This window comes from Cebidichthys violaceus, unplaced genomic scaffold (genome assembly GCF_023349555.1).
Source record: "Cebidichthys violaceus isolate CVI_PGR_0920_01 unplaced genomic scaffold, fCebVio1.0.p SCAF_16, whole genome shotgun sequence".
Classification (NCBI taxonomy): Eukaryota; Metazoa; Chordata; class Actinopteri; order Perciformes; family Stichaeidae; genus Cebidichthys; species Cebidichthys violaceus.
In genome coordinates, this window is record NW_027176329.1 from 3,355,610 (window position 1) to 3,380,517 (window position 24,908).

Below are 24,908 nucleotides of genomic sequence, written 5' to 3' on the forward strand. Positions count from 1 at the left end.
TTGCAGTCAGGGCTGGTACTAATCCACTTGTCCTGATGTGATTATAAGACTCTGCTTGCCAACATGGGAAATGCCAACAGTGGCTTCAGTCCATGCCCTGCTCTACCTGTTCTTTCCCACCCGTCATTCTAACATAACCATACAAATGGCATGCAAAACTTAAACTTGAATTCAATTTGTAAAACAAGTCATTGTATAGAAGTCTAGCCTAAAATGACTCAGTAAACATTGTAAACATGAGTTTATGGTCTCAATCTCTAGTTTCAAGTCTTCTTCAATACAGCATGATGTTCATTTAGAGTCAAACAGACCATAAAGCAGGGGATGCTTTAGGGCGGGGCTACACGGTGATTGACAGGTCGCTGCAGCTACCAGAGTCGTATTCGGCGTCTGTACGTCACTCCTACACATTCCAAATGTGGTAACTTCTGTTCACTGGTTGCAAAAAGTCAAGATGGCGACGTCCGTAATCCAAGATGGCGGCAGCCAAAACATCAAACTCCAAAACGGGAGTAAAGAAACCAATGAGTGACGTCACGACGACTATGTCCACTTCTCATATACAATCTATTGGCTCAATCTAAAAGCCATCAACCCTATCGTCAGACAAGAATTTGATTAATTGGATTTGAAAACCCCAGATTACATTTAATATCACTGTTTTTTTTTTTCTTTTTACAACTTGTGTATGGCAACCACAGTGAGATCCGGTTAAGTTTAAAGAGACCCAAGGGCCGCCAGCTCACGTTATGATTGGGACTCTGTATCTAAAGGACTTCCTGTGCCGGCACTGAACATTGTCCTTGCGGCGCTCGGCTGCACCCTCTGGTCCAAAAACACGTTTCCCGTACACAGGTATTGCAAAAAACAACAACAGTAAACTGTAAACAATGAATATACTTATCATTTGACCACAATTTGACCGTCTCTATTATACATTTGTGCCATTCATGTGTACAGTATAAGGAGTTGGCCCGCTGAGTTAGAGGAATGGACGGGTTCTATGGGCCTAAAAAGACCGAAAAATGAAGAACTGCAACGGCAAATGCTCCCTCTGTAACGCTTTTATAGGTCTCTCTGAGGTCAATGTGTGTACAGCCTAAGCTACTGCAAGCTATTTGATTGAGTTTCCTTTTATCAAAATGCTCTCAGTGAATTTTAGATCCCTTTGGTAAACAGTTAAGCCATGTATTTGTTTAGGGCTTTTATTGTGGAAGGTAAGAACGGAAGGAGTGGATCTCTTCTGCGCCTGCCTTTGTCAGGGTTGAAAGGAGTAATAAAGTTGTCCAGCTTAGTTTTTGACTACCGAGACTCACTGTTGTTGTACACTATAGTGAGTTTTGTCTTTCTTCGCGTCACAAAAGCTCAGAAAAAAAAGTCCTGTTAAAAGTGTGACTGGTTGAACTGGGAATTGGGTCTGTAAACTACAACAAACTAGACTATATTGGGGGGTTTGCTCACAACCTGTCTGATCACCTGATTGCTAATAGGAATTCTGGCAAAAGCTTGTAATAAAAAGTTATAATAAACATTGTGCACTTGTGGAAAAAAAGTTTGATATTCTGAAAATTCTAGTCAACAGATACAACTTCCATAGCTGAGCAAATATACATAGATATCCCACAACCTACAATTATGCATTATGTATGTCATCAGCAAGCTACGGTCATTCAGCCTCTTCTTCACAGCAACAACAATATCTAAATACGATAGGGAGCGGGGAATACCACATCAAATCTGCTGGTATGAAAGCGGGAGGATTTTTTTTTCTATGATCATTTCAATTTCTTTAGCAATCCTCATACGATGATCACCATAAGTCAGTATTGGGGGCCATTTTATTAAAATGTTAATATCAGGGTTCCGTGAATGGATGTCAATGACGCTCTCTTTTGGACCTAGTAAAAGCTAAATAAAGCGCTCATATTTATCACGTAATTGGAGATAATATGAAATCAGTAGGTTATTAAATCCAGTTCTTTTAATATGTGGTAAAATGAATAAGAAGGCTTTTAGAGCTCTGTGAGAGAGGGTGCAGGGGAGAGACAGACCTTGTGCAGACTGGTGGGGAACAAAGGGTGGCAGGGATGATGGCGGTGGGATGGGAGGGGGGGGGTTGCTTAAATGTCACTGGGAGTGAGGTGAGATGAGACAAAGGATGGGGGGGGGGGGAGATTTGGGTGGTGGATGGGGGTGTCCGCTTACTAAGAGACACATATCCTAATTCATCACAGAAAACATCCAATCAATTCATAACATTCTACAAAAATGCACACATATGATTATTTTTATGACATGTGACACATTTTGAGCCGCCTGAATTTAGCGATGTATTCAGATAGAATTATAATTTTATGTATTCAATACATGACAGAGGCATCAGATTTTGTGGCTTATCCAGCCAAAATCGCCATTTTTTTTAATAATAAGCTTATTTTTCACTTTGGACAGAAACAGTCTCCCGGTTGCCTTATTGCTACGCTGGAGTTGAGATTGAGATGTGCTATTCTCTCCAAACCAGAGAACTCAGACATCTTTAACACATCTTGAATCCTTATTGCCATTTTAAACATTTCGCAATATACTGAGATAACATATTGCCAACATATTATGTCTGTTTTATCTAATAAGACTAATGATTTCCTTCTGTTCATCTCACTTCTCTGGTAGTTTTAATGATGAACTATAAGCTGCTAGAAAAAACAGTTGATGATTCATCTCTGATATCTAGTTTATGTTTCTGTGAAAACCTCTCCTTCAAACAACTGTAGTCAAGTTTCTCACCAAAACTTAATTCACAGGATCACATTTGAACACCATTGGATGTAAATCAGCAGTAGATCTGTATTTCACACTACGATGGTTCAGCTGTGTCGTTTTTTATATCCCACACTGCTGATTTAAGGCACTTTTTTTGGCACATATATGGCTGGAGTGTTAATTAACTCTGACATTTTTAAAACTCTTCTTCTCAAAGCTGCAGATGGGTGGCGCACACAAATCAAACCGACGCGCACACGCACACACACACACACACACACACACACACACACACACACCTGTGATTTGACGCGTACAAGAGGCGATTTCACCACACACACAAACATGTCTCAATACAGGAACCAGGACACCATAGATATCAGAGCTTCTTCAACTCTTAGGACTTACATAACCACACTAATGGCAGTATGTATTAATCCCCACATCCCCATTTGCTATATCAATAGCTTATATAATAAAAGACTGATACATTACAAGCCCGCTGAGAAAAAAAAGTACGAGAAAGTTAAGATAAGAACACAAAAATGTTCTTGCATGAGGTCCATTCTTACTACAGCTGCAAAAAATACTTAACTATTCAAACTTTTTGTCCAGTTTTTCTGGTTGACAACTGTGAGGCAGATAGAACTGAACATCCTCTGTGCTTTGAATACTAACAACGAGTATCCGTACGACAAGGTCATCAAAATGAGCATGCTGGGCCTTGGTTGCTCCGAATCAACTTTAAACCCTTCCTAAAAAAGCTCTGAATATTCATCAGAGCAGCCTCGTCTGGCCGCGAGGCTCGGTGAGCACAGCGGGGTGGAGGCGACGATACGAGGGGATTCCCTGCATGGGTGGAGACGACGCCGTCACACACCCAGCACCCAGGGGCTGGAATACGACACACAAAACAAGCAGTCCTTCAGTGCGTCTCTGAGTGGAAATGTCCTTTGACGGGATTGAAGAGTCAATGACTTTCCGGGCTTAAATTACTTCGATGAGCTGTGAATAAAGAAAGACTTGCAAGGCCCTTCTCTAGTTCTTCTGATGGAGCCGTTAACTGGCTTTGAACTGCAGTGATTAGGGAGAGTGTAAAAGGTGAACGCTGAGCGGGCCTGAAGGATGAATATTTCATTGTTTATGTTTGACAAGCTCTCAGTTATTGCCTAACAAGAGAGGAAGCAAATCTTTTTTTTGCATTTTCACTCTGTTTAAGTGGAGTGCTCCCTCAGGCAGTTTCTGCTCTTTGTGTGAATAATTTTGATTGAAAAAATTCTTCTTTCCTCTTGTGAATTGTAGAGACTGAAGTATGAACCAGCATCTCGCCTGATCACGGTCTGCTGTTTACTGCAGAGTGAATTAGTCCGGAGAGCTTGTCTTCTGTACATAATCATGTTTATTTTTTTTTTTACTTGATTTGGAACTACGTATATATAAAGGAATACTAGATGCAGGGTTAAAGGAATGGCGCAACTTTTTTAGGTATAACTGTTGATTGATCAGTGTCCTAGTCTTAAATGTTAGATTGGACATTAAAAAATAATGTTGACTTTGGGCACACAGAGTTTTTGTTTACAATTTTAACATTATTGTCTGGTAGGTAAATAATCATGTAATGCAACATGTTACCCAGTCATGTAAAACACGATGCTGCTTAAAAGACAGGTTGAATTTGGTAAAATGTCAGTGTTGCAGTCTTTAAGACTCTGAAAACACACGGTATGCTTTGGAGGGCTTGACAATAATACTAATGCTACATAGTACTACTTTGGATACTGCTACGACTACGGACACATATTCATTGGTTTGGATGAAACATCCCACAATAATCAGTTCACAGTCTGAGGTTTAAGGAGAGAGTTACTGTGCAGTTACAGTTCAGAGGCTTTCCCACTCCGACAGGACTAGAATTAGCGCAGTGAGCACCGACACGGCCTCGCTTCGTAGCATTAGCTCAGCGGATCGGGGCCACTGTGCCAGTGAGCACACACACACACACACACACACACACACACACACACACACACACGCACCGGCCTTGTAAACCAGTCAGACTGCCAGTGAGTGTCACGCATTTCATAGTTGACGAACCTCAAACACAGATTATACATATTTACAAAGAGGTCGGTTTTGGCACATTTTTTAAGTTTAATTTAACACAAAAATAGTCGAATAGTAGAATTCAAAGCCACTGATGATATCTCCTCTGTGGTTTACTGTCGTAGGAAAAGAGGCTACTTTTGAAGTATGTGACAAAAAGAATGAGACCTCATTGCCATTTCTACCAGTCCTGCTCTAAACATCGTGTTCCAGTCGATGTCTGGCACCATACTGTACGTGATGAATTATTCAAAGCAGAGATCAGGCTGTGTTGTTCCTGGATGATGGCAAACACAAATGAAATGCCGTACGACACTTTGCTGTTCACGCTATCAGTTCAAAGAGTGTGGGAATCATTTTACCGCGGTGTTGTGCGCTGTGTGGCGTGTTCGGTGTATGCAGCCTGCACATGCATATGCATGGCAACATGTATGCTAAGATTTGTATTTTTAGGCTGTATTGACTTGGTGGAGACGCCCCTCCCCCTTGCTGCATGGTGCTGAATGTCCCTGGGGGAGAAGAGCGCTTGAATTTCCATCAATAAATACATTTCAATTTCTAAAGATGATGCAGAAGCTGCGCATCATTCATCACAATGCAGCATTGTTGTCCTTCTATCACGATGTGTATGAACCAGAAAACTACATCTAATGCAGTTTAGATGTTATTAATATTTAGTCTACCTCAGAGTTATAAATGGAGTGGAGAAAAAATAGTAAGTCGTAAGTAAAATTCCCCCTATTGAAACAAAAATATCCGATGCAGAGATTGTGGAGTAGCTGATGGTGCGCCTCTCTCGTTCCGATGGCTGGCGTGGATTTTGAGAGGTGTGTCACTGTTGGTTGGTGTGCTGCTGCCGTTGCGCTGCTGTTTAATACACCACTTCTCCTCTATATATACACCAGTTCTCATGTAAATATGCCACCGCTAATTATGATCTGCCGATGCTGTGTTTGTGAGGAATAGACAACACAAAAATGCGACATACTTTCCTGCAAATAGTTTTGCTTCAAAAGCTATTCATAATGGCGGACTTTGCAACAGTTGCAACACATTTAACACATATAACTAGGGATGGGTGTCGTGAGGACTTGATCGATACTAGTGCTCTTATGGATACTCTTATCGGTTCTTTTTGATTATTTTGTGAGAAAATAGACAATCAACATTGCTTTATTATTTTTGCCTGTAAACGAATAGTCTTTCTTGAGCCGCAACACAACAAGATCCTAAATCTTTAAAAGCACCAATAGCAGGACTTTTAACTCCGGACCTGATCAGTACTCCACGTTTGACTCATTTAGAACCTGTTCCCGTTCAGAATCGGGGTTCGGGGGGGGGGGGGGGTATCCCTATATATAACTAGCTTTGTAAATTACTAACGTAAATAGATACATTCCAGTTTAATCTAACCATTTGGCATTACCTCCACAGCCCACACTCTGAGGCTCTGAGAATAGATAGCTCATAATTAACATAAGTGGGAAACAGAGAAATGCCACTTTTGAATGTAAGGACCATTTTTGAGAAAATTGTTGTTATTTTGATCGTTCCCAGATATCACTCACAACTCTGAGCTACAAATGGTCCAATTTTCTGAATTAAGTTGACCATTGAGTTAAAGTCAAATATTTATGTTTGAAATAAATCTTGATCATATGTTTTTTTTGTAATTTCCGACTGCACAATGTATAACAGTCATATACTGTATTGTATATATATATATATATGTTTATAATGTTTACATATACACAATACAGTATATGAGCGAGACACAAACAAACACTACCGGTCACCATGTGTTTCCGTCTTTGGGAGGAGCTGTCATCTCCTGTCTGTGTCTGCCAGCCAGCCTGTGAGGCATATTCTTCAATAGAAGCTGCATGCTGACATGTGGGGGATAGGAGTCCACACACACACACACACACACACACACACACACACTTGCTCATTATGAATACACATGCAGCAAAATTCAGCTGTGCATAAAATGCTTTTTATGAACTGTAACCAACAAACACACTGTTAAAGCCATTCCAGCAGCCAGAATCAGCCATTTATTTGCAGAATTAGAGTTTAATACCATTGTTTGAAAGCTGCTTCAAACTATAATAGATATAAGCATTGACTCTATGTAGTGTGAAAAGCCACATGCTACTGTAAGGTGGCAGCATGCCACATACGGAAACACTTTTACTCAACAATAAGTAGTATGAGTGACAGCGGAAACACTTCAATCGTCTAACATGGACACATAATTAATCCCCTGGAAATAAAGCGTTTCCTCTCCACATGTGGGCCAGCAGCTCAGAACAATCTGATCTGAATATAGTTGGAAAATGAATATCCATACCGAAAGAGATTTATCCCCTGCAATGGTTAAGTCCCAGCATGTGTGTCTTTGTGTGATATCGCCAAAGCGTGTCAACAGAGGGTGTCACTTCTGTCGATTTTTATTTTGTTCATTTTAAGTCCATAATGAGATGCGTGAAATGGGATGAACACTTCAAGAACAGAGATTTTTTTTTTTAGGGGTTGTGTCCATAGAGTGTCTTTTTCTGTCAGAAACAAGCTTCTCCTCTACTCTCTACAGTGACGTCAGCAGAGCTTTTTTGGAAAAGTTGAGAGATTTTGAACGCGTTTGGAGCGGCACGCACAAAAAAGACGCAGTGCTCAGAAAAAAAAACTCTCTACTCTCATTTGGCGAATTATGAACCTGCAGGAGCCTTTATCGGTGCTGCAAAGAGAACCTGGCTTTATTTGAACCAGGACTTTTTCCCAGGATGCCACTGTTCATGTACTGTGTAAAAAACAAAAGTCAACATTCAAACGTACTTATTTCACAAAGACAGCCAAGTCATTTCGCTGCCTTTTTTGCTTTGTTTCGTTTCAATTCACAAATATTTTTAAAAAAAAGAAGTTATTTTGTAGGAGAAAAGTTTTATAAGAGACAATATACACTGATCCACTCTTGATGAATTCAGTAATGCACATCCCAACAGCACTGATTCCATCAGTACAAAAGCAGAGTCATGTCATACTCACCGCTCACCACTTTCTCGCAGTGTTTCTCCAGCTTGTGTTCAATGTTTGTTTGTTTTTGCTGTTAAGCTACCGTCACTAAAAGTCATGCATTTCCTGCAGATTGTTTCAAATGTAAAGTCTCTACAGGGGTCTAAAGGCGTGCCGTTTCATTCTTGGTAGGCTTTTAATTTGAAATCTCCGACTATATCACCACATTGAATATATCAATATTCAGATTGCTTTCAGGGACTGACGTTTCTGATTCCACTCACTTGATTGATATTGTTATTTCTTGTGTAACCGATGTGAATAATGTGATGTGTACATGCTGTATGTATGGACTGCTGTACTCAATGAATCTTTTTAGGGGGCATGTATTCATTATGAGTTTTTTATATTGTTTTAAATGATGCTGAATTTACTGAATGAGCCATTAGGTTATTCCATCCCACATTATTCATTTATCCAGCCCTTACTAGCAAACTGTAGTTATTATTTGAGCTACTTAACTGGTTTCATTATCAATATATTGTTTCTAATGAGATGAATATCTGAAAATAAAAGTAGAAAACCAGAGTAGTACAGGATATGAACTGTACTATGAACTATATACTGACCACAACACGCTGTTGCACATATTTATGCCACAGCGTAAGAAAAGAGGTTAGCTGTGTCCTAATCGACATATACTTGAATGTCATGTTTAGTATTCATGTGCATGCAAAGATGAGGTATAGTAAAGACAACATGAAAGAGAATAAGAAAGGCACTCTGGGAGAATGAGAGAGTGACCCCCTGCTGCTGAACCATCTCCTCCTGCTCATGCTAATTGCAGTCAACAGAGCAGATGGGGTACAGTGGCACCTAGGGGAGGGCTTTATGGAGGTGAGGGGGTGGAAGGATGGAGGGGGTAGATGGATGGATGGAAGAGGTGTTGATTAGCCGACATAGACTCACCGGGATCTTGCCTTCAACGCGTTGCCAATGATATATTTAGCTTCATCACTCCCAGTCAGGAGTGTTTCACACATATAGAAACAGGGCGAAGAGTGAAAGGGGGGGGGGGAGGGGATTATTTCTAGCCTTAGTGGGTTAATGCATTCACTTGGCACAAACATGCTGCCACTCTCTTTGACAATCCACAAACTTGATGCTTAATCCATTTTTCTCCCTTCTTAATAAATGTATTAATACACAGAATGAATAATCCATTTCCCAGTGTCCTTCACGCAGCCAGTTATGCACAAAAGCTTTGAGAGGATCCCATCTGTGCTGCCGTCACTGAGAACAGGGATTTCAATTAGATCTTAGCCTTGAACTCTTCAGGCACTGTGTATTATTAGATGAAAGCATTTGTTGGAAAGGGATCTGCAGATGAGATAAAGTTCTGCTTCAAACCAGAGAGAGATATGTGATGAATCTCACCCTAAAAGCAGAGGATGTAGATGTACAGGTGGCTTCTATGGAGTACAATCTGTGTCAAATACATCCTCTGATATCCACTCCTCCCTCTCGCGCACGGCTTGTGAACATCTTCAAATAAGCCATGCTGACCAATGTATGTTAATATATTCAAATCAGCATATGGCATCATTAAAATATGAATGTGTGCACGGTTGTGCGTGGCCAACTGAAGGTGGAAAATGAACAGGGATGTGTGCCGGGGCTGCAGCCATGCAGGCGGATGTGCTGAGCAGCGAGCAAATGATGCATAACGACAGACAGCAGTGAGGCACCGTGAGGTAATCACGTGGGACAGAAACATCTAGAGTTCCTCTACTCAACGGTGGGAAAGCTGAATTTGAGTGTTGAGAATTTAGAATTACACACGGAGAGATTTTTCAGTTCCTCCTTTTTACATCAACACTTCGAAACATTTGTATCTTCATCTGGACCTGCACCTCTCAATGCGACCCACGACCTCCTTCAAACTTCAGAGCAACTAAGCTCCAGTTTTTAAAGAAAAAAAATCACAACCAATGCGTTCCTAACAAGCTCAAAGTGTTTATTGTAAATGGTAAATGGATGTACTTTTCTTTTCTAGCGTTCCGACCACTCAAAGCTCTTTAACACTACGTGTCATCATTCACCCATTCACACACTGATGACAGGAGCTACCGTGCAAGGTGCCACCCACCTGCCCATCAGGACTAATTAACATTCGTACCCATTTATACACCACAGGAACAGCCTGGGGGCAATTTGGAGTTAAGTGTCTTGCCCAAGGACACATCAACATGGACAAGCGGAGCCGGGGGGACGACCCTGTACTACCACTGAGCCACAGTCGCAATTGTGTACAGAGAAGCATGTTATTTCACTGGTATTGGTGTCGACTACAACAATGCTGATATCGTGACACTCCTATCCGTCAATAACTTCTAAAAATTGTCGATTTGGTAAACTGGTATTAGTCAGAAGCGGTTTGCTTTTGTGTTAAAAACGGTTAACATTAAACTAAAAGAGATTATGGAAATCATTATGAACCCAGTTTTCATAAAAGAGTTCAGACAAGCAGAAGTTACAGCAGATGTCTGATAATGTAGTGACACCTGCAATTCTGCCACATCCACCGTGGCGTGTCCTAATCTGTCCTCTGGCAGCTCAAGTGGAGATGTTCATCACCTGAGACAGAGAATAGACCCCCATTGCTCGGTCAAACACACTGGTTTTTCACCAGTGTGTTTGACCGAGTTGTTTACCATGAACCTTCCTCGGGTACGGCATGCGAGCGAGAGGGTGAACCACTGATTGACCCTGCTGCAGTTTGCCTTCAGGCAACGGGATGATGAGCACTGCTCTGCAAAGAGCCGAATCACAAGATAATACGGCCGTCCCTCGACTAGAGACCAAAACCGACTTGGTGAGTTCCATTTTCATTCTGTCCAGTTTGACTGCAGCGTGTTTTTACGACGAGTTAACAATTTAGGCAATTTCACTAACGTCAGTCTTAGTTCAGTGAAAGAGATTAGGAGAATAATATTTCCTTTCTTAACATTTTGTGAGTTTATTTTGTTTATTTGACTAAAAAAAGCCAAGAGAGCTTGTGGAACTCGGCAAACTGTGCAACTCGAGCACATCTCCCAGCTGAAACTACGCCTCACCGCTGTTAGCGCCCAGTCAATCTGCCAGTATCATTACAAGCGGGTGAGCCCTCAGTGTTTTCATTTTGTGGCTGCTGCTGGCACTCAGGATGTAAAATGACAAACCTGGGAATGAATGCATTAGTCTTATGGAGGGCACCGTTGTCAGACAATAGCTGGCATTAATATTTAATGTTAAAGTATCATTTCATGAGCTGGCTGGGGAATGATTGCCTTGCCCTGCAGTGATATTCACCTGGCTGGGCATAATGGAACGCTGAGGATTCCCACAGGACCGGCGTAAAATGCTGGTGCTAGTCCCAATTCATACTGAACCTGCTATTCTCAACCTGCATACACACATACACACTTGTTACTGGTTAACACAAAGACAATGCTCAGGAGAACACATATCTGCAGCATTCCACGTAAACCCCGTGGAATAATTCAGTGACTCAGTCAGCCACAATTACGCCCGATGCCCCACCAAGCCAATCGCTTTTCACAGTAAGAAACGCTCTCTGTGTCGCTGCCCTTTAGTTCTTGAGAGATCTGCAATGCCATTACGATCCTTTGTTTCTCCTGCAGATGGTAAAATGTCTGACTCAAATGGTATACTATTGCACTTGTTACAGATGTATGACTAAACTGTTTTATCTGCGCAGCACGACAGCAGCCAATTAAGACATTCCAATCTACAGCACACAATGTTATGAGTGGCGTTTACGTATTCAGCCCTGTGTAGGACTTCGTTGAGACAAACAATAAAAGTCTAAATTATAAAAAAGGCTATCCCTTGTGCAGCCAGTAATCATGCCAAAGTGATTTTCAAATGTATAGTTAGTATCTCAGAAATGTGCTCAAAATGATTTGATTGGCTATATGTACGTACATTCTCTGTCTGCCTTGAAACAACAGCGACCCGACTGTGTTATGCACAGATGGGGGATGGCCAGCGTTGTCGTTGGGAAATGTTATACTGCGGTACCAGAAGCTTGAAATGATCAAGATTTGAGGAAAACGATTGTGATTGAGTAATAACCAAGAGAACGAAAGTTCTTAAAATGTGACATTTTACAAAGCACTTATTTAAACGACTTTTTCTCTCATTTCAGGCAGAAGGAGAGAGAACGACAGCCGTACTCACGAGTCACATTCATCAGCGTCATAGCCTACACCAAATACTACTGCTGGACACTTGGGAAGAGACAAGATCCACGATTTGATACACGGAAAAGAATTAAAATAAGACGTGCAGACTGGAACCAACTAATACTTTTACGTGTCACAAAATGTCACAAAATGATGGTACATTATGACACTGTGTTATTGATCGTACAAAGGGCAACATTATCATAAAAATACAATAATTGGCGTATATATTGGCAATGCTGGTGAAACCAAAAAAATCTAAAATATGCTGTGAACTCCTTTTTCTTAACAGAGAGGACAGGACATGCTATATGAGCAAAAAACTAATACTATAAAAATTATATCTAAAAGTCGTATAATTAATTTCAGTCAGACGATTCTCAGTGAATGTAGTCACTATGTAATTAAACTGTACCATTTAAATTGTTTATTTCATTCTTGCACAGCAGAATAATAGTAAGCGACAGCATTCTGCTGGTTAGCTCAACCTTAATAACTGTTGGATTCCACAGAAGCCCTCCATTTTGGAAACAGCAGTAAGGAACAATGACATAATTGGCTAATGATGGTGGTCATGCTTGAGTAGTTGGGATACTAACACTGCTGGAGGAAAACCTCCATTTAGCTAGTCAAACAGCAGGGTCTTGCCATGGTAAGTATTCAGTAGAACTGCACATTAATTTCACAACCACAACAGATTCTTTTTTCGTTTTCAGCCCTCAATTTAATTATGTTGGTGGCATGAAATTACCCACAATGCCTATAAGTGCTCCTAGGAGAGCTACATGGAGGAGCTGAGGTGGAAGCAGAGAGAAGGGGGATGGAGGCTGGACAGCTTCCATCTGAACAGGAGAGACATCCAGGAAACAAAAGCACATGTCATTCACACTCTGTACATTGTGATAAAATAAAGCAAAAATAAAGATAAAGTTAAATAACAACAAAAATAATGACGTGGTTTTTTTTAAGGGTTTATTTTGTCCACTCACTAATTCATCATGTCATGCTGTGTATGCGTTGAAAATGAAGCCTTTTTCAAAATGAAACCTGCGGTAGAGTGCGATGCAGATCAGATGACTTTAGTGACTACTGAGTGACCACACTAAAAAGGTAATGAGGAAGAAGTAGAGCGTATACACTGGATAAAGTAAATTCAAATCAGTGCAGCGGTATGTGTGTAGAAGCAGTTTTTCATCACTGTTCGACAACATGGCTGTCATGGTCTGGGCTGTGCTCCTCCCCCTAATTAACCGGTGCAGCTGAAAGTACTTTCCTAATCAAGCTCCAGGCTTCATATTCTCCAGCCCTGCACTCATTCTTTGCCAGATCGTTGAGTTCGCAACCAGGAGCTAATGCTACGGCTGAAACTCTTGTTAAACCCTTTGTCTGCCTCAGCCTCAGGTTCTCTGCTCCTCCCAGCCTACCGACCGTTCCTCCAGCCGGTTCACGACACTCCAGCACCTCGAGCTTTCAAATACAGCAAATGATGGCATTTCACAATGCCGCTTTCTTTCTTGCAGCGGGTTCAAGCAAAGCTACAATAAATGTGTTTTATCTGTAGCAGCACAGCTCTGATAGTTTTATTTTATTTTTTGGTTCAAATATTTTCTCAATCTAAAAAGTCCTTATCCCCCCCCAGCTTATTTTTACAGTGTTTTGTCGTTTAGCCCACCATTGTCATCTTCAGAGAAAGGAGCATGCCCTGTTGTCGTCATCTGACCTCTGTATGGAACCTTGATCTAATGATGAAGTTGTCATAAATAGGGGCAATCGTAGGCTAGTTTTATTCACAGAAGAAGGCTGTGGGATACAGCTGAAAGCTCTGGAGAAAGCTAGTAAATCGAACCTTGAATTTAGAATCACCGATGGCTGTAATAAACCAGGGAAAAATCAACCCCCCGTCTTTCCCCTACGCAGTTTAAACACACTGTATCTCCCATTAAAACATGCCATCATGCTTGTAGCCATCGCCTCTGGTGTTGTTGATCGACATTCACTGAATGAATATTCGCTGAACACCTGGTAAAACAGTCTACCTGAACAAGCACCGATTTAGAGCTGCTCTCACAAGTGAGCAGCTCTGGCTTTTGAGCTTGCTAGTGGCCGACTTTACTGTCCAGCTAGTCTCGAACTGTGTCTGTCTACTGTTTGGTGCTGGACAGGTAGTGTACGGTTAGTTTATTGAAGCGTCCTCGCTGAAAGCAGCTGCCTGCTGCTGCTGGAATTGAGATTGATGAAAAATGTGAGAGTCAACCAAAACATTAAATTTGTAGGTCATAAAAATAAAGGGAGAGAGGCTAAAAGGCTAACAAATTTAGCTTTGTTATACTTTCCATAACCATCTTTCCCTAACCTTAATACCATACTAGACCATAGTTTCCATGCACAGAGAAATCAATTATTTTTTAAATAGTCTCCAGCTAAAAAGTAATATGTTATAATATATCACACTGCTGGGATTCAATTTTAGAAATACAACTAGCTGTTTTCAGCTGTGTTCTCTAGCATCTACTAGATCCCCGGGGATACATTATGTCACCTGTAAGCCCTTAATTGATATCTGATAATGCTAAACCCATTAAACTGCTGTGACCTCCTCACGGGGCATTTGTGGTGGAAGATTATCTAAAGATAAACCCCAAAATATGAAACAAAAATAGAACATAAAACAATATTGACTCGTTCTGAGAAGAAGACTTTCCGTTACGCTACAATGCTTATTGTATCGGAGCATAATGGCAGTGATGAAGCACGGCTCAGACTTTGGACGGAAGCAGAATGCGTACGCGGTGCACACGGACGAAAGGTGCTGACTGCCAAACAATTTACAGTAAACCTAACGCCAAGTGTTTGATTCAAGTGGTGCATGCGCAAAGTAGTTGCATTCAGTGGAACATGTGAACTTAACATAACCTTTCCTTGTGCCGCCTCCTCAGTGCCCTCTCTGACGCCATGCAAACCCTGCAGCTACTGACCTTCATAGCTCCTCTCTAAAATATCTGAAAGCCTCTAAATAATAACGCAAAACCATATGCCAGGGAGATGAGAGTCAAAAGGTGCATTGTTGACGATGGGTGGCTCCCTTATACCCCCAGGGAGACGATCTCAAAATGGCAAATGTAATCTCTGTTAGGACTAAGCTATATAGGGCAGATCGGAGCCATAGGAGCCAGTGTGGTCAAAACAGCCTCAGGCCAGCCAGGCTGCAAAGAACAACGAAAGAAAACCCAGGTCAAGGTGTTACCACATGCCCGTGTGAGCAAGCACTGCATAATACTGCCTGTATGGGAGTGAGAAGTCAACGTTAGACAATTAGAAATATTTGATTTACTCCCTGTGGAGATAGCGTCACAATAAGACTGGACTGCCATTTTCTTTTCACCTCACGATTTTATTCTGACATTATGTTCATGTTTGTTGTGTTTTTTTCATTTTGGATTGCATTGCCCTCAACAGGCGGTGACCGCCATCCAACATCATAACGTCTGTCACTTCAGTCTAAGTATGTCTTTGTATTGATTGTAAAGTCCTCCAGGCTGAATGACAGGAGCGAAAGCACGTTTGTAACTGCCTCCCAAAGTGTTTTCCTGTTCTGACGCCCACATCAGCAGTGAGCGCTTTGCTAAACTGTTAAGAAAGATTTATCATTTTCTGATCTACAGTTGGCTAGGTTTTTTAGAAAGATTGCGGTTTTAGTTTAACAAAAGCAATGTGTTAAGGCAAGGAAACATTTGTCCTCAAAAGAACTACTTGGTTGACTGAACAACCCCAACTCAGAGACCGCTACCTCGATTTTTCACGAGATGTCAACCATATAGCTCAGTCAAGAGTGGGTCGGGACCCACAGTTGGGTTGCAGGAGATTTTATTAAGCTTGTCAAATACTTTTGCTGAATTTCTTCCATTGTCTTTTATTTATTATTTATATCTGCAGTACACCATTGAGTCACATTGGCCCAATCTCAATACACCACTTGACCCTCCAATTAGTCCGTTCAGGGTGTCCAGATTCTTGTTGTGATAGAGAACTAGGGCAAAGTGGTGGGGCTGCATGGCCCTCCAAACAGAGGTTTTTCAGAGGCGCGTGTAATTTTTTTTATGATGACATTGTCTTATCTTAGTTGTTTCAATGTATTATGGACCTTTTTTTTTTTTTTTTCTTTTAGCTTAACAAAAAAAATTAAAATTTATCGCTAGCATGCTAGTATGTCTTCAGCTCCAGCTAGACTTCCTTTCAACATTGTCTAAAGGAAGGTTTGTGCATGACAGTCCCGCATTCAACATTTTTCATGACGAAAATAAAAAATGGGATCGGCCAATTGTTCTGATAATTATAGTTTACTTATAACATTGAATCAACTATGAAAGGGTACCGTACATTTTGTACTGTATGTTTTACTAATGAGAGGTGACTGATGAGCAAGTTAACGCCGCCTAAATGCATCTATTTGGTCTCATTTATACAGTATTTAACTTGTGTGTCTTCAATAGCATGTCCATAAAACACAGTTGTGAATCATCGAACATATCTCTCTTCGAATTAACCTATTGAAGATTCTATAAGATATTGTAAAATGTCAGTGGTCCGAGAGGTTCATTTACGGTGAATTGGGTCACAATAGTTTTTCTAAATCGTGGGTCCACAGAAAAAAAGTTTGGAAGACACTGATATTGATAGATAGTCTTTATCGTACCTTTTGGGGACATTTGTTTCCAAAGCCTGCGCATGTTTGTGTCACACAGTCACAACCAGTGGATGCTCACTTTCAGTGGAAATCTATCTGCTGACATACCTACCCAGACAATAAACGTCATTCTGCACTGTTAAGCTTTGTTGATCCATCCAACCACTCAACCTCCTCCCTATGAGGCTCTGTGGGTCTGTACCAACATCACGCTACTTCCACATTAACTCTCGACTTACACGAGACGTAATTCACAGAGGCTCTTGTTTTTGTTTTGCCATTTGAACATGACTGACGCTGCCATTTATAGTTGGAGCACAGAGTGCTTATCTGGCTGGCAACAGAGCTGCTAGCTAAGCTCCATCCAATGCAGCTCCAACAACTCCAGTGCTTAATTCTTTACACTACAAAAGAGCCTGACCCCAATGTGTATTGATATTGATCCTCACATATGACCAAATTGATTTGACCAGCAAGCATTTTCCCCATCATTTTTAAGAAGCATTTCTTTTAGGTTGAGCGTCTTGGCGTTTCCTTAAGATTCCAGCTCTTCAGACACACTGACGTGTGAGTGTTCATATTGCAAATAAGAGTACTTCTGACAGTACGCTTCAACTTGAGTGTAAACAAGCACTCCTTGCCAGTTCTGCTTTATCTGTCAGTCAATCAGCGGGTTTCTGCATTAAAAGCCTGGTCTTTAGTGGGGAAAAGATCAAAAGTAGCCACTGACCCATCCGCGCTCTCCCCTTCACCCCAGTATCTCCCTCTCTCTGCAGTCACTGAAGGTTTAGCATAAATGCTGCAGTGCCTTTTCCTCCACCCTGCTAAAAAAAATACAGCAGAATGTTCAAGGATGGGAGTGGACCGGGTAGGCCAGCCCCGACCGCTCCCTGCTACCGACTTTCTGCTGATGCTTAGACTTTTTCTTGATGAGACTGAGCCGAGCTACACAATGGGGGGGGGGGGAACCAGAGAAATAAGTAAAGAGACCCTGTCTGAGCAAATGGCACATTGCTGCAAGCTAATTACAATGTGGCTGTTTGCCCCTCATTTGCTGTAATCACATTGTGTCGTGATGTTTGTTCCAGTGTAAGTCTAGACTCTGAGACCATCTGGAAAAAGTTCTGCAAACCGTCAAAATACCATTACATTTCGGCTTGATTGTGTTTTTAAGTGACTAATATGTATTACAGTTAAGGCTTCTATCAAATTGAAATGACGTATTTCCTTTTTTGGCCTTTTGGCCCAAAATCTGCTGTGGCTCACTGATCGCTCCAATAACAGCTGCTTCCTCCGCAGAAATGCAGAATTTAACTGAACAACAGCTGCTAGTAAAGACAACAAGGTCAGCAACACCTGTAATCAGTTGTCCGTGTTAAATTAACCTGGCAGTCGATCGGTAATCAAGACTGTTGTTGTTTGTGATCTTCTGAGAAAGAGTCACGTGATAGGGGCGTGACGAATCAGGGAAGGACACGTCGCGACTGCTAAGAACCAATCAAGTAGCGAACACGTCATCATTTCTAAACGTATGCGTTAACGCCGTCCACATGACAACGCAAGCCCAGAGTATTCAAATGTATTTGTCCTCGGGAGTGTTTCCAAACTGCAAAACGTATGTGTTTTCAAATGGAAACGGAGTGGTGTGGACATGGCCTCAGACAGCATGTTGCCTGTTATGTTGGGTGGGTTGCCATGTTGAGCGCAGTGGCTTCACCGAGAGAACATTATGTTTCCCACAATTTAAGCTTCTGCACTTTCCAAATACACTAGTATTATTCAAACGTATGGTTCGGTTCGTACTGTGTACCAAACAGTGAGCCTCGTACCGAATGGTTCAATATGAATGTGTATTGTTACACCCCTAATACTAATGTATGTGTTTACTTTCAGTTTGACTAGTAAACACATACATTAGTTGTAACAAAGCTTGTTTTTCAATTTATAAATGTGTAAAACAATCCCTAAATCTGCATTCAGATTAGCAAGGGTATTGAGATTTGTAAATATGTACATAGATCTGTAAAAAGGAGACTAGAGGTTATTGCATCCCACTGAAATAAAACATCCTGACATCTCACTACTCAATTTCTTCAGTGACAGCCTAACTACCTAACATACATACATACAGACAACCCTGCTGTGAGTTGATATTGCCCTCCTCACTGGACTTCCTCACTTTCTCATAAATGTATCCTGTCTCTTTCTGTCTTTCTCTAATTTTTACATTCCATTCTATTCTACTGATGTCAGTCAGTAAAAAATCAAAAATCAAATTCACACCAATTTAGAGTCATTCAACTGATATGCATCCTTGTAGACAGACACTTTATTTTGTGACTTTATTTTGCAACAATTTTACTGCCCGAATTTGTTCCTTTACCCACTACACTGTTCATCATAGGATTGAAAAGCCTCTAAAATAACATTCAGCTACACTTTACCTTTCCAATGGTACAAAAACTGTCCAAAATGTAAATAAAGTTAAAGGAAGAAATTATTTGCACACAAAAAAACAAGACTGAAAGTCAGATTGTAACACCGTCCAGTTTCTTCAGTTATGTTTTCCTTATGTTCATATGCCATGTCATTTTGGGGTTTCCTGTTTTATTTTGTCATTTACTTCTCCCTCTCATTTCAGGTAATTCATTTCCTTCCCTTGTGTGTTTCCTGCCAAATGCCTTTCCCCGCCCTGATCAGCTTCACCTTTTCCCAATCTCCCTAGAGTATTTAGCCTGTGTGCTCCCTTTTGTGTGTGCCAGTTTGTCCTAGTACCTCCGTGTCTAACGTTCCAGCATTTCCTCTTTGTGATCTACGTTTCCTAGATTTGACTCTGCTTTTCCCTTTTTTCCTTTTGCCTCACCCCTGTTTTGGGATTTGTTTGCCTGAATTGACTGTCTTCTTCTGTACTGAACTTCTACAGTAAAGGCGTGTTTTTTGGAACTTTGGTGAGTTGCGCTTTTGGGTCCTTGCCTCATTGGTGGCTTCGGGCCTCAATTGAAAAAACGTTCAACAACTGAACAACTTCTTGGCCGTAAATAACTGTTTGGATGTCTTCCAGTCAGGCTTTCGACAGCACCACAGTACTGAAACTGCTCTTGTTAAGCTTTTCAACGACATCCACTTAAACACAGACAATGGCAGAATTTCAGTCTCAGTATTACTGGATCTCAGTGCTGCATTCGACACGGTCGACCATGACATACCACTAGAAAGACAAAAAATCTGGGTGGGACTCTCTGGCACAGCACTTAACTGGTTTGAATCCTACTTGAAGGACAGAGAATACGTTGTGTCTGTAGCTAATTACACATCAGAGCTGACGAAAATGACATGTGGTGTTCCCCAAGGTTCAATACTGGGGCCTCTTCTGTTCAACCTCTACATGCTTCCACTATCTCAGATTATGGAAAACAACAAAGTGTGTTATCATAATTATGCAGACGACACACAACTCTACATAACTATATCACCAGGGGACTATAATCCCATTCAGGGGCTGGGTAAATGCATTGAACAAATCAACAACTGGATGTGCTTGGTTGTTTTTGGTACCAAGGACGAACGATTGAAAGTCAGCGCTGAGCTTCAATCACTGATGTTAAAAACCACAAACCAAGCCAGAAATCTAGGTGTAGTTATGGATTCAGAGCTCAAGCTGAACAGCCATATCAAGACAATCACAAAATCAGCCTACTATCACCTGAAGAACATATCAAGGATTAGAGGAAAAACGTGTCCATGCATTTATCTTCAGTAGACTCGACTACTGACTCGACTACTGTAATGGTGTGTTCACAGGTCTCTGTAAAAAGTCAATCAGAAAGCTGCAGCTGATTCAGAACGCTGCAGCTCGAGTCCTCACTAAGACCAAGAAAGTGGATCACATTACTCCAGTTCTGAGGTCTTTGCACTGGCTTCCTGTCCAACAAAGAATTGACTTTAAAACCCTGCTGTTGGTTTATAAAGCACTGAATGGTTTAGGGCCAAAATACATCTCTGACATCTCTGAATAGTTTTGATAGTAACACTATTTAGTGTCGGAAACAGATTTTTGGTCACTCCATTGTGACATGAATTTGGTAAGCAAAGCTCATTACACCCAATTGTATAAAAATGTGGAAAAGAACTAAATAAATATAAATAATGAAAAATAGTAAATAAATAAAAGGAACACCATTGTAAGTGAGAATAAAATATGGGATATTGGGACAAGTACATTACAATGTACTTGTCATTGACACGCTCACACACTGATGTCTTGTTTAGAAGTGCTTTTTCTTCAGGGAGGCCTCATTTATTTATTATAAAAAGTAAAGTTTGGTGAAAGTTAATATTTGTGTTATGTAGGCCTAGTTTGTAAAATAAATGGTACACAATCTCTGAAGGAATTTTAACATTTAAAAAAAAGAATAATACATCACTTAATACCCCTCTACTGATTTCTGAAGCTTTTACGTGTCTTAAAAAAGGTGGCTGCCTTTAGCTTAATGGTGGTGATCTTGGTGTAGTTTGTCTTATGACTTATCGTTAGCGTTTTACTTCTGCCGATTGCATTTACACTTAAAAAAATCAGTGGTGTTCATTTGGGAAGATTACCTTGCTGAATAAAACGTAAGTATCATGAACGTTTGTTTGCCAAAGAGCTTATTTTCTGCAATCATTCAAAATCCAATGGAAAAATTCCATTGGGAACCAGTGCGATGCTAACTTCTGGGTTGGCCTAAAAAAATAATGTCATCCCTGCAGCGCTCTATTCTACAGTATTAAATGTTAGTCTTTGTTGTGAACAAGTTTACCATGTCGGTGGTGGGGGGGATCATCTAGAGCGTGACTGTCCGCAGCAATAACTGAGTGACATCAGCATTATGAAATGTATTATACGAAGAGAAAAAACACACATTTATTGTAGTGCTTCTGCAGCTATTGTCAGTTTGGATCCTCCATAGATATTACTGTATCAGACTTGCATGACACAAAATTTACATTAAGTATGGGTCCATGTGGGTGTTAAGCAAAACAAACCCTCTATATATTTATTGGTCCCAAAGAACCGTGAGAATAGAGATAACCACAGCAGTGCCAGTGACCCTGCAGGGACAACATCTGAAGGTTAATGTCCAGCTGCCCCGTACTGGGTCATTGTAAGCTGCTTTACTGCTTTACTACTTTACTGCCTCTGCCTTTACTGGCTTTTTTACTCCCTGGACTCAATGGCTAGTAGCCAGTTGCCACCAAACATATCATACAGACAGAGGAAAAATTCATGTTTTTTATGATTTTGTTACCTTAACCTAAAGTAATTTCCAAGTAGTTAAACCTTCACCACCATCAGATCAAAAATGGTGTTTTATGCCATAATGAACGCATTGTGTCCCACCATGACTGAGTGACTTTTGGCTTATATCTTCATCAGTGCATAATTAGGGAACCATGTATTTTTTTTGGCACATCCTGAAAAGTAAAATTTCCTGAATTGTGCAAAAAGGGTTGTTATGCTCGAGGTGGTTTCTGCCTTTGGCGAAAAATTGTTAATGCAGTAGATGCGATATATAGATAGAATCAGTTCTGATGTAGCCAACATTTATCTTACATGTCTGATCAGCTGTATACACTCCCGGTGTCTTCTCGGATATATATTTGTATTGTCCTTCTCTCCAGACAGCATGAAACATGACCAATACTAGCTGACATGAAAGAACTATTAAAACTTGCCCAATTGGAATACATTTTGGAAGACCTCTCCATTTTTCTATTTTAGATGGTTAGATGTTCAAGGCAACTTTTCAACCCTTCCCTATGCTAATGTTTACTGGAGGAGTGCAGCCATGCGTAGCCTAAATCGCCAAGTTGTGACCAAACTACACTTTGCATAGTCACGTTTTTCTGCTCAAAAAGTAATTACTGGTTCCAAAGCTGCCTCTCTAGAGATGCAGCACTCCGTCTTTATGACTGTAAGGATTACTGAGCCAGTAACCTGTTATATAGTCTGTTGATGGTGGCAAGATATGTCATCAAAAAGAAAGCTGTCATTGCAGGCATCACTATAGGTCAATAGAAATATAAAAAGTCTTGTGAAAATATCAAATTTGCTTGGGATTTTGTCAGCTGTTTTATTTATTTGCTCGTCTTGTAGTGCTGCTCTGTGTGTATCTACAATGTTAACTATGTGAAGGACAGCCAAATGAAGAGACTAATCACATTATGATTTTATAGCAGTCATCTCAAGTGCATCACAGATAGGAAGACAGTTAACAGTTTATGCAGCGTAAAAAAAAATACTGAGCTGTGCCTTCTCCTCTTGTTCTGAGCGTTATCTGATGGCAACACATTCAGGCGAAAACGCTTCAGCACGACCTGTTGCCCTTTTTGTTCAGTGCAAGCCATACACCAACACTTACCAATTCCAACTGCCATGTTTGCCTGCCATTAGCCCCTCAAGTGGCAAGCAAATTACAGCTATTGAGGAGGTGGAGAACGTGTCAGCCTGTGACATTTTGTTTAATGCACTGGCAGTAAATGATGAAGTGGAAAGATTAATTTCCTGTTGCAGCGAGGTTATCAATGGCAAGACAGCAACAGGCCCATAATGATGCCTGTGTGTGTGTGTGTGTGTGTGTGTGTGTGTGTGTGTGTGTGTGTGTGTGTGTGTGTGTGTGTGTGTGTGTGTGTGTGTGTGTGTGTGTGTGTGTGTGTGTGTGTGTGTGTGACAAAAAGAGACAAGAGAAACAGTTAACCGATGTGTGATAGATTTGTTATTGTGTGAGTGTGTGTGTGTGTCAATGTGTCAGTGCAGCATGTGGACCATTTAATTTTGCTGACCAGTGGTGCGAAACAGACGCATTTAGGAATGCAAGTGAGACACACACACACACACACACACACACACACACACACACACACACACACACACACACACACACACACACACACACACACACACACACACACACACACAGCTCAGCAATCCGACACAGTGTAGTGAAGTTTAATAGGCAGGAAGGCCTGGCAGAGTGTGCAGACACAATGTTGGCTCTCTGGCACGAGCCAATGAGGACCATAAAGCTGGAATGTAAGCACATGTGCCTTTGGCATAGTTTTACCTGACTGGGCTTGTCATTGTGTTATTTTGTGATCTCAAAACAAGTTATATGCAATCTGTCAAAAATAATAATCACATTTGTTTCCTCGCTAGCCTTCCATAGAACCATTACATTGATGTCTCAAAACAAATATTATATATATATATATATATATATATATATATATATATATATATATATATATATATATATATATATATATATATATATATTATATTATAATAAAATGATACACTTAGCACCCTTAAGTCCACAGTATAGACATAATCTGAAATTAAATTGTGTAAACTGTCAGAACTGTAAAAGGTTGGGTGGTGCTGACTGGTTGAGAAATTTTGCTTAGATATTTGTCCGGACTTTCATTATGTGAATACCTCAAATAATAATAATAACAACAATAATCAATTATAAAATGATCTGTGAGTGTTAATTATGTCATCAAATGCCTTGTTAATGGAGCCAGAGCAACCTTCACATCTCTTAAAAGGTATTGTGACATGTCGTAATCAGGATAGCCAAACATACTGCTGAGTAGGGAATGGGTTAAACAGGATAAAATGAGAGCCATCCTAAAAATATCCATGCTGGCAAGGATTGCGGACTATTTGTAAGTAGGCTGTCAGTTTATGAGTAATTCAAATGATTGCACACCTTTCATCAGAGCTGTAAAGCAGACCAAAGACGCTTGTAAATAGGGAGCAGAAGTGCACATTACCTGGTCCTCAAATCCTCTTAAAGTCTTCTGAACAGGTTTTTATAAGCAACATTTAATAATCTGTAATCCATCCATGCATATTTATACCAGCAGTGTCTGGGAATGGAGGCATGGCCATTAGATTAGTAAAAAAGGATTTCACTGTGGCTCCTTTTCCATAATGTGAAGAACTAGAAAAGTGCAGATGTTTGCCAGGATTGTCTGCTGTAATGTTTGACTGAATGATAACGAACCACAACTGCCCCCCATCTAGACCTCCAGCGGGTCAGATGCGTTTTTCACTC

At 40.7% G+C, this 24,908-nt stretch overlaps 1 protein-coding gene across 1 annotated transcript in view; it reads right to left on the reverse strand.

Annotated features, from left to right (window-relative positions):
* Positions 1–24,908, reverse strand: part of thsd7aa (thrombospondin, type I, domain containing 7Aa) — a 140,550-nt gene that overhangs the window by 94,069 nt on the left and 21,573 nt on the right. The gene's annotated exons all lie outside the window — the stretch shown is intronic.